This window comes from Panthera onca, chromosome B1, assembly GCF_046562875.1.
Source record: "Panthera onca isolate mPanOnc1 chromosome B1, mPanOnc1 haplotype 2, whole genome shotgun sequence".
NCBI lineage: Eukaryota > Metazoa > Chordata > Mammalia > Carnivora > Felidae > Panthera > Panthera onca.
In genome coordinates, this window is record NC_138342.1 from 118,398,884 (window position 1) to 118,409,317 (window position 10,434).

Here is a 10,434-nt window from a genome sequence, read left to right on the forward strand (position 1 = left end):
TGGTCTCTGCCTACTTTAACTTGATTCTGCCACTCTTAAGACAGAAACGGGAGTGTCTGAGAGTGTATTCTTCTAGTGAGCTAGCAGGTTAGCCTGCCATAGTTTCATATATATTTACTGACAGAAGTCACCAAACTCCTGGGCTAGGGGCATAGAAGATTAGTTATTCACAGCAAATAGCATTTATAGCAATATCTTGTGTCAATTCTTCATGCCCCAATTCCCGCAGGTGATAGGATGAGAGCCAGATGTACATGCGGTGGGTTGTATTACAGGAGAATAATTCTGAATTTGGGAGTCTTTAAGCTTTTCTCAAGGCTGCTGGTTACTGGATCATTCCTCCCTCAGGAGAGATTACTCACTATCTTGAAATGTAAGCAAATTCCCTCTAGAGGAGAAGAGAAAGGCATTTCTAGATTTATTATTCTGGAATGTAATAAACACTGTGGGGTGTTTTGTTTTTTTGTTTCTTTTTGGTAGATATTTATATTAGTATGCCCTTTCCTACCCACAGAATGCTACTCTAAACCTACCCAGGTTGATTGTCTGCTAATATAAAAACATCAATATTCTTGACAGAATTTAAACAAGACCTTGAGTCTCAAAACAGCATATTCAAAATGTCCAGGATACAATCCACAATTATTATGCATACTAAGAACCAGAAAAATCACAATTTACATGGGGAAAAAAGACGCCAACATTGAGAGGATTGAGAGATGATAGAATTATGTGAGAAAAGGCCTTAAAGCAGTTATTTGTTGGGAGATGATTTTCCATTCATCTCTTGTATTTCCACAAGTCTTTTGGGCAAAGGCATTAACAGGTTTTTTCCTGGATTATCTTTTCAGGGATGGTTGTACTTTAAATACCCTTGGAAGACAGATAATATCTTCCTGTGAGGACAAGGGTGAATTTGTTTGCTGTCCAGGATAAAAAAGATCATCTCTTTTCATGGCACAGTCGGATAGGTTTGCTAGCCTCTTATTACAGGTTGGAGTTTCCCATAGAGTTCCTTTCTTATAACGCAACTCACTTCATGTACAGGATCACCTTGTCCTCTGTGGGAACTGGGACTTAGGAATCTAGCATAAATGTTGAAATTCTGCTTCCTGCTACTGCTATGGCTAATAGATTCTTCTTTGTTTCTGATCCAGGAGACTCATGTCTTCTGCCGTTATCCATGAAACTATGGTGGCTTAACTTATTAATTTGCAAGTTAAGGTAAAACCTCAGACCTTCAAAGTTCTTGACTATTATAAAAAATTCTCTTATAAGCAATAAAATGCACTTTTGAAACCAGTGGAAAAATAGAAAGTATCAGCAGAGAAATGGAAAATACAATGAAAAGCCAGGTGGTTATTTTAGAATTGAAAACTATAGTAGCCAAAAATTTAAGAATTCAATGTATACTCTCATTAGCAGAGTGGATATGACAGAGAAAAGCATCAGTGAACTTGCAAATAAATCAATAGAAATTATCCAATCTGAACAACAGAGAGAAAAAAATACTGGCTAAACAGTGAATAGAATCTGAGGAACTTGTGGGACAATAATAAAAGGTGCTGAAAATTTTTGAATAAATATTCAGATTTGACAAAAGACATAAATATAGATTCAAGAAGTTCAACAAAGCTCAAACACAATGATCACAAAGAAATCTCTGCCCAAATATATCATAATTGAAATGCTGAAAAATAAAGACAAAGTCTTGAAAGCAGCCAGAGAACAATGTATTATCTGCAGGGTAACAATTTGACTACAGATTGCTTACCAGGAACCATGCAATCCAGCAGAAAGTGGCACAACATTTTTAAAGTGCTGAAAGAAAATAATGGTCAACACGTAACAGCATAATCCAGTGAAAATATCTTCCAGAAATTCAGGGGAAATAATAGCATTCTTAGATGCAGAAAACTAAAAGAATTCATTGCCAGTAGACCTGTTCTAAAAAAATTGCTATGGGAAATTCTTCAGACAGAAGATAAGTATCCTGAAAGGAAACTTGAAACACCAGCAATGAAGGAAGAGCACCAGAAATGGTAAATTGCCTGTAGAAGTACAGTAGAGAATTCTCCTCCTGAGTTCTCGAAAATATGTTTGACGTTGAAAGCGAAAGCTACAACAGTGTTTCAGGGAGTTTTCCACACATGTCGGTGTAATTGTTGACAACTCTAACATAAAGAGGAGAGGGTGTGTGGGACTCTTGAAATGTAAAAATTCTACATTTCACTTGAAATGTAAAAATATATGTATTGATTCTAAGTAGGTTTTAAAAATTTAAATACATGTATTTGCATTCCTCGAACTTTGTTTTTGCCTCAGGGTCTTTGTGGTTCCCTTTGCCTGCAAAACCATTACCCCATATATACACATCACTTGCTACCTCACCTCATTTGTGTCTCTGCTTAGATACCAGTTTCTCAAATAAGTCTTCCCTTACCACCCATATAAGATAACCACCTCTTCCAGGCATGCTGTCACTTCTTATCTTGCTTTGTTTTTCTTCTTTCATTTATCATTAACCAAAATTGCACTATATTCTTGTTAAAATGTTTCTCTCTTCCTCTAGCATACAGGTTTTCCATGAAGGCAATGGTTTGCCTCACTGTCTTCAGTATACTCAGTGCCTAGGCCAGTGTACTGGTTTTTCATTTGCTTAACCTATCAAAACTGAGAAGGTTGCATGGAAATTTGCCACCCTCTGTAGTTTTTTTTTTTTTTTTTTTTCTGTACGTATTCCAAGCCCATTTTTATTAGTTATGAACAGGTTTAGAATTATTTTATCTTAGGGTGCATGGGTGACTCAGTTGGTTAAGTGTCCGACTCTTGATTTCAGCTTGGGTCATGATCCTGGGGTCATGGGATCAAGCCTTGCATCGGGCTCCATGCTGAGTGTGGAGCCTGCTTGAGTTGGTTGAGATTCCCTCTCTCTCTCTCTCTCTCTCTCTGCCCCTCTCCCAGTTTCAGCGTACTCTCTCTCTCTCTCTCTAAAATAAAAAAATAGGGGTGCCTAGGTGGCTCAGTCAGTTGAGTGTTTGATTTCAGCTCAGGTCATGAGCTCATGTTCATGGGTTCGAGCCCCATGTTGGGCTCTGTGTTTACAGTTCAGAACCTGCTTTGGATTTTGTGACTCCCTCTCTCTCTGCCCTCCCTTGCTCGTGCTCTCTCCCTCTCAAAAAACGTTAAAAAAAATTTTTTTTTAATAAAATGAAAAAATAAAAAAATAAGGAATTATTTTATCTTCCCGGCGAACAAAACCTTTTTTAAAAAAATTAATGATCCTTTCCATTTCTTTTTTAAAAAAATATTTTTCTTTTTTCTTTTTTTAAAGTTTATGTATTATTTTCAGAGGGAAGGGTAGGGAGTGAGGAGGGACAGAGGGGGAGAGAGAGAATCCCAAGCAGGCTCTGCACTGTCAGTGTGGAGGAGCCTCATGCAGGGCTCGAACCCAAGAACCGTGAGATCGTGACCTGAGCAAAGTCAGTCACTTAACCAACTGAGCCACCCAGGCACCCCTCATTGTTCTTTTTTTTTTTTTTTTTTTTTAGTTTATTTATTTTGAGAGAGAAAGACAGTAAGAGAGACAGCATGCAAGAGCAGGAGAGGCAGAGAGAGAGAGAGACAAAGAGAGAGACTCTGCAATGTCAGTGTAGAGCCTGATGTGGGGCTTGAACTCATGAACCATGAGATCATAACCTGAGTTGAAAACCAAGAGTCAGATGCTTAACTGACTAAGCCATCCAGGCGCCCCTGTGATTTTAATTGCTGGGTTTTTTTGGCAAGTGGCTTTCTCTCTGGCTGCTTTTAAGATATTTTTTGTGTGTGTGTGTGAGTTTTTCAATTTCTTTACAGTGTGTTATGTATTTCTTTTCATTTATCCTGTTTTGGTTATGTTGTGATTCTTGAACCCCTAGGTACATGTTTTTCATCATTACTGCAAAAGTCATGGTACTATTTCTTTAAATATTGCCTCATATAACAGTGGTTACCAGTGGGAGGTAGGGGACAGGGCTTGACTGACAAGGAACATGAGAGAACTTTCTGGGGTGATGGATATGTTGTATTTTTTGATAGGAGTTTGTGTTACACCAGTATATGCACTTGTAAAAACTCAGTGAATGGTGCATTTAAGATTTGTACATTTTATTGTACATAAATTGTACCTGGGGGGGGGGCATCTGGGTGGCTCACTTGGCTGAGCATCTGAACCTTGATTTTGGCTCAGGTCATGATCCTAAGGTTGTGAGATCAAGCCCTGCATCCAGCTCCACACTGAGTGCAGAGCCTGTTTGAGATTCTTTCTCTCTCTCCCTCTGCCCCTCTTCCCCTCTCTCTCTCTCAAATTAAAAATAAACAAACAAATAAATTTTACCTAGGGGGAAAAACCTATAAAGCAATTTGAACACTAGTTAATGGTAAACATAGTGAAATCTTTAAGTATGACATCTGCCAACTTACCTAAAATGGATAAAAAAACATAATGCATGGGGGGCCTGGGTAGTTCAGTCAGTTTAGCCCTGGACTTTAGCTCAGGTCATGATCTCATGGTTCCTGGGTTCAAGTCCTGCATCAGGAGCTCAGAGCCTGGAGCCTGCTTCAGATTCTGTGTCTCCCTCTCACTCTGCCTCTCCCCTGCTTGCACTCTCTTTTCTCTCAAAAATAAACATATATATATATATATGTATATATATATATAATGCATTGATGGATGGGTAGGAGAATGGGTAAATGATGTAGTTTATGAAACAGAATGTTAATTCTAGAATGTAGATGCTGGATATAAATATTTGCTGTACAATTTCTCCACTTTTCTGTATGTTTGAAGTTTTACAGAATTTTGGGGGAAAATATTGTTTGTCTTTTATTCTATCCTCCTTAGATTCCAATTAGTTATGTGATAGACTCTCTCATCCAAGTTTCCGTTTTTTAAAATATCTCTTCCGTATTTTTAGTTCCTTGTCTGTCTATAGTATATTCTAGATTATTTCTTCGGGTATATCTTCTCATTTATTAATTCTCTCTTTATCTGTATCTAATTTGCTCTCTAACCTTTCTATTGAGTTTTGTCATTTTGACAACTGTATTTTTAATGTCTAGAAAGTCTCTCCTCTCCTACATGCCTCCCAGCATACCTGTTCATTCTTGGTAGTCTCTTGCTCATCTTTGTGATTACATCTTATACTTTTTGAAACATTTGGAACATAGATATTCTGTACTCTGTCAATTCCACCATCTATGACCTTGGAGTTACATATCTACTGAATGTTATTCCTGCAGATACTCATAATAGTTTGGCTTCTTGGTGCTTGGAGTTCTTTGATTGTGAGCTTATTGCTTCACCTTAATTTTGAAAGTCTTCTTGACCTAAGTTGGGATGTTTTCTTCCAGAGAGGTTTTGTTTTTTTCTGCTCATAGCCAGAGAACAACACAGACTTCAAATTAATTCAAAATGAGCACCTCCTATGTATGGCTTTTCCACTTGGTAGCTAGTTTAGGACTCTGTATCTGGATTCCAGTTGTTATAGACACATGTTCTTCTATCTGCTTGCTGATCAGCCTGGGCTAAGGGTTTGTGTGTATGTGATAGTAGTGGGAATTCCTTAGGATATTATCAATCTCTTGGGGACCAATAATGCCTCATAGAGCATTCTCATGCAGATTATAGCTGTTTGGCAGGAGGGTCCCTCAAAGAACCTTACTAGCCATACTTCTGGAAAATGTCTGATATTCTTTACTAGTATCCTTCAATTCCTAATTTACCAAAGATTTTTAAATTGGATATGGATGTTAAACTTTAAATCAGATATCTTTTTGGCATCTGTAAAGACAATGACAGATTTTTCTTCTCTAAGCTGTTTATTAAGAATTGTTCTATCTCCTAGATTCATTGCTTGCTCTAAAACTGGAACTAAGCTCTTTAAACATTTTTCCTTTGCCAGCTGGCATGGTGTTAAGCTATGTCAGTAGAGGGTGCTGGTAAGAATTTTCCTTCCTTGTTCTTGCTTGCTTGCTTGGCTGTCACTTCCAATACACATAGCTTCTCTGGCACCCCCTATCCTTTGCCTGGCTCCTGCAGTATGGGCAATTTGTCCAGTACCCAGCAGCTTCCCCAGGCCCACCTTCAAGTTTTGTAGCAGAGTGGCTTCTGCAAGATACCTACCCATGAACAGCTTTCTCTGGCACCCTAGCAGGTGGACTTTCAGCAAGTTCCAAAGGGTGGATTACCAGCATGTTTCACTGGCACAGTACCATAGCAAATTCTCTAACAGTCATTAAGCCAGGGTCTTTTCCGCTATAACAAGGTCTAGATCTCAGCCTGGAGCTGGGATCAGCAGGTGTGTATGTGTTCTTTGGGGAGTCTATCTTAGCCCTAGGGGTAGTTAACTACTTCTTATATCTGATATCCCTACAATATTTAAGAGTTCTCTTTATCTTCTACTAGTTAAATCCCTTATCTCAAACCCATCGCAGTTAATAATTATTGAACATTACATGGCCAAATTACTATGTAGTTTCTATTTCCTGACTGAACCCTAATACAATTTTCATCTATTTTTAAATTTACTGTGAATTAAAAGAAAAAAAAATCTCCCAGTTTGTGCCCTACCTTGGTGAATGTTCCATGTGCATTTTGAAATAAATGTGTACTCTGCCATGGTTTGATGTAATTCTAAATACCAATTAGGTCAGATTGGTTGATAATATTGTTCAAATCCTCTTTATCATTACTGATTTTTAAAATCTACCCGTTTATCAAATACTGAGAAGGAAATGTTGAAATCCAGCTATAATTGTGGATTTGTCTATTTCTCTTTTCCGTCTTGTCAGTTTTTAGTTCATGTAATTTTAAGCTTTGTTGCTGTATCTTCTTGATGAATTGACCTTTTTATATTATGAAGTGTCCCTCTTTATCTCTTGTCCTGAAGATGGGCCAAATTCCTTTTCCTGAATTCAACTTTATCTGGTATTAGTGTAGATATTCCAGCTTTATTCTGTTTGTATATCTTTTTCCATCATTTTACTTTGAACTTATCTGTGTCTTTATGTTGATGATGCCTTTTTTCTTCTGTAGTCAGTAGTACATAATTAGGCCTTGCTTTTGTATTTATTTTTAATCATAGTGTTTAGACCATTTACAATTAATTTAATTTTTGATATATTGTTTTCTATTTGCCCAATCTACATTTTGTTTATTTTTCCTTTTGTCTTCTTTTGGACTAATTTGTGGTATTCCATTTTTTAAAAAATTAAAAAAAAATTTTTTTTAACGTTTATTCATTTTTGAGAGACAGAGAAAGACAGAGCATGAGTGGGGAAGGGGCAGAGAGAGGGAGACACAGAACCTGAAGCAGGCTCCAGGCTCCTAGCTGTCAGCACAGAACCTGACATGGGGCTCAAACTCATGAACCATGAGATCATGATCTGAGCTGAAGTCAGACGCTCAACCAACTGAGCCACCCAGGCTCCCCTGTGGTATTCCATTTTAATTTCTCTGCTGGCTACTTAGCTATGCTTATTTGTTTTATTATTTTAGTTTTTGTTCTAAGTTTTACCATATGAATCTTTAATTTATCACAATCTACCTCCAAGTACTATCATACTACAACACATATAATGTAAGATATACAGTGGAACCTTGAACAATGCAGGGTTAGAGGTGACAACCCCCTTCTTCTCTGGTACTCTGTTAAATAATTTCCACAAATTGGGTCTTTTTGTTAACCATAGTATCTTTTGCAACTCATATAGTGCCTTTCTCTCATGTGGTAGGTGCTCAATAAAATATTTTTATGAGAACATAGAGTTATACATTGTATTCTTTTATATTTAAAATTCCCTTTGGGGACATCTGGCTGGCTCAGTCAGCAGAGCATGTGACTCTTGATCTCTGGGTTGTGAGTTCAAGCCCAACATTGGGAGTAGAGCTTACTTAAAATAAAATTCCCTTTGAATCTGAGTTTAATTCCTTTTTCCTTCCTAACATCTTCTCTCTGGTTTAAAAACCTTTGCTATTTTTATTTTGCCGTATTTATTTTATTGATCATTGCGAAGAACCAGCCCTTTCCTTTTTTGATCTGTTTTGTGTTTCTGGATTTAATTCTAAAACTCAGTAAGCTAACCTATAAAATTATAATGGCAATTTACTATTTAGGTACTAAAGTTAAATTCTGCTACTTATACTGTAATATCTTTTTTATGATATTACATAAATATCATGGTAATCTGGTGGAGGCCAATAAGACCAATGCTGTACTTCTCTGGGGAATTAGAGTTCTGTCTTTAAGAGAGAGATGACTCATACTATCAGTCAGGATGTACAGGTAATCAGAATTGTGAGAAGGGCCCTTATATAGGCCATGCTTTTCCATGAGTGGGGAGGGGGCACAATTTTGCCCCCCAAGGGCTTTTGGTAATGTCTAGAGATTTAGGTTGTTACAACTAGGAATGGAATACCACTGGCATGTAGTTGGTACTAGCCAGAGATGCTGCTAAACATCCCACAATGCACAGGTCAGCTTCCCATAACAAAGAATTACCTGGCTCAAAATGTCAACAGTGCCAAGACTGAAAGCCCTTAACTAGGCAAGCAAGAAAACTATCCTTTGTCCTCTGTGCTCAGGCCTGAACTGAAGAGTGAAACTGTCTAGGAGCTATTCCTTGGTTAAGATCAGTTTAAGAGTGGCCTCTGCCACAGGGAGGTGACATCTCTGTAGCAAAACAAAACAATGCTGAAGACTACCCTTATTTTATGTTTCTTCTTTTTCTTCATCGTCCTTTTTTTTTTTTGTTTTGTTTTTAAGTAGGCCTTCACGCCCAGCATGCAGCCCAACATGGGACTTGAACTCACAATCTTGAGATCAAGACCTGAGCTCAGATCAAGAGTTGGACGCTTAACCCACTGAGCCACTCAGGTTCCCCTTATTTTATGTTTCTAATACTCATTCAGTTTTTTCTATTAGAAAAGTATTTTTAAATATATATCTAAACAAATACCCTAAATAAATTATAAATCTATAAATCAAAATTTATTTTTGGTTTATTTATAAATGGTTTATAAACCATTTATACTGTTCAAGATTAAGTTGGACTGCTAAAGATTCAAATTTAGTCTCTTCTCAGCTATGTAGCAAAGTATTAAGAAAAAGTTACATCCTTCTACTTTGAGGTCAGGTGGTCGTGACAGCAAGGAGTGAAGAATTCCAAGGACAAAATGAATTCTCAGAAAATACGGCTGCAAATCCATCCACTCTTCCCAATAGTAGAATCTCCAAGTATCAAACCTGGAAGGTCTGGGATTATTCACTTAAGAGTGGTATATACCTCAGTCACACAGAGTCTCTCAAACCGCAGGCTGAAAATGCAAAACTCCTGATAACAATGTCAAATGTCTATAGTATTTTCTTCTGTTTAAGTAGTATTGAAGTGTGTATAATTGGTAAAGGGCTCAAATTGACAAACTTCACGCAAGAAATTTCTCACTTCACTAACTTATTCATCATTTGCTGAATAACAATGAGCTTTCCGTCAGTAGTCAAGAGCTGACAATCTGGCTGGTAGGACACAACACATAATTACAAAACTTAAACAGTGAAAATAAGTTTCAAAGACCAAATGAGCAATACCCCCCAAAGTGTACTAGTTTTAGAATAAAGCAAAGAACATTCTAAGCCAAAGGAATCAGGAAAACCTTCACAGAGATAAAACTTTTGAAATATGAATAGGATTTGGAAAAACAAACAAGAAAAGGGATTTCTGATAGTTTAGCGAGAGCTAAACTGAAAAGGTCTGAATATAAAAGAGCAAGGGTCTTAGGGTGCAAAGATACTGCTGCTTTTTTTTACTCATCCTTTGAAATTACCTGATTATCCACAGCTTTGAATTCTTCAACTGCTTTTTGTCTTACATCTTCAGCTTCTCTCCTTTGAATGGGACAGGTAGAGTAAATGAGAGGAATATATTCCAAGGCCCTCTAATAGTTTGGGAAATGATTAATTTTCGTGATAACAACCTCACAAATAAACAATTCGAATCTGAAAATTACTCTAGCAGGAAACTGAATAAATGTAACTGGCATACACATTCAAGCAGACGGGTAAATTTTTTTCCCTGGCTAACATAGCTTGGCATATTAGTGACTGGATAGTTTTTCTACTGCAACAGAAATTACTATATATTAAGGCTTTTGCAAATTCCTGTTAATTCTGGGCACACTCGGGTTCTACCTCTAATTTCTTCTGACTACATTTTCATGTAATCTAATAGAATAAGCAGTTTATCTCCTTTCCTAAAACTGTGGAGTGCTCTACCATTCCTCTCACTCTATTTAAATCCTGCCGTGTCCTCGTCTCCATAGCCCCTGACTTTACGAACGAACATAACCATTTGCTCAAACAGAAAAAAATAGTCTTGTTTTTGCAAAACAACACAACT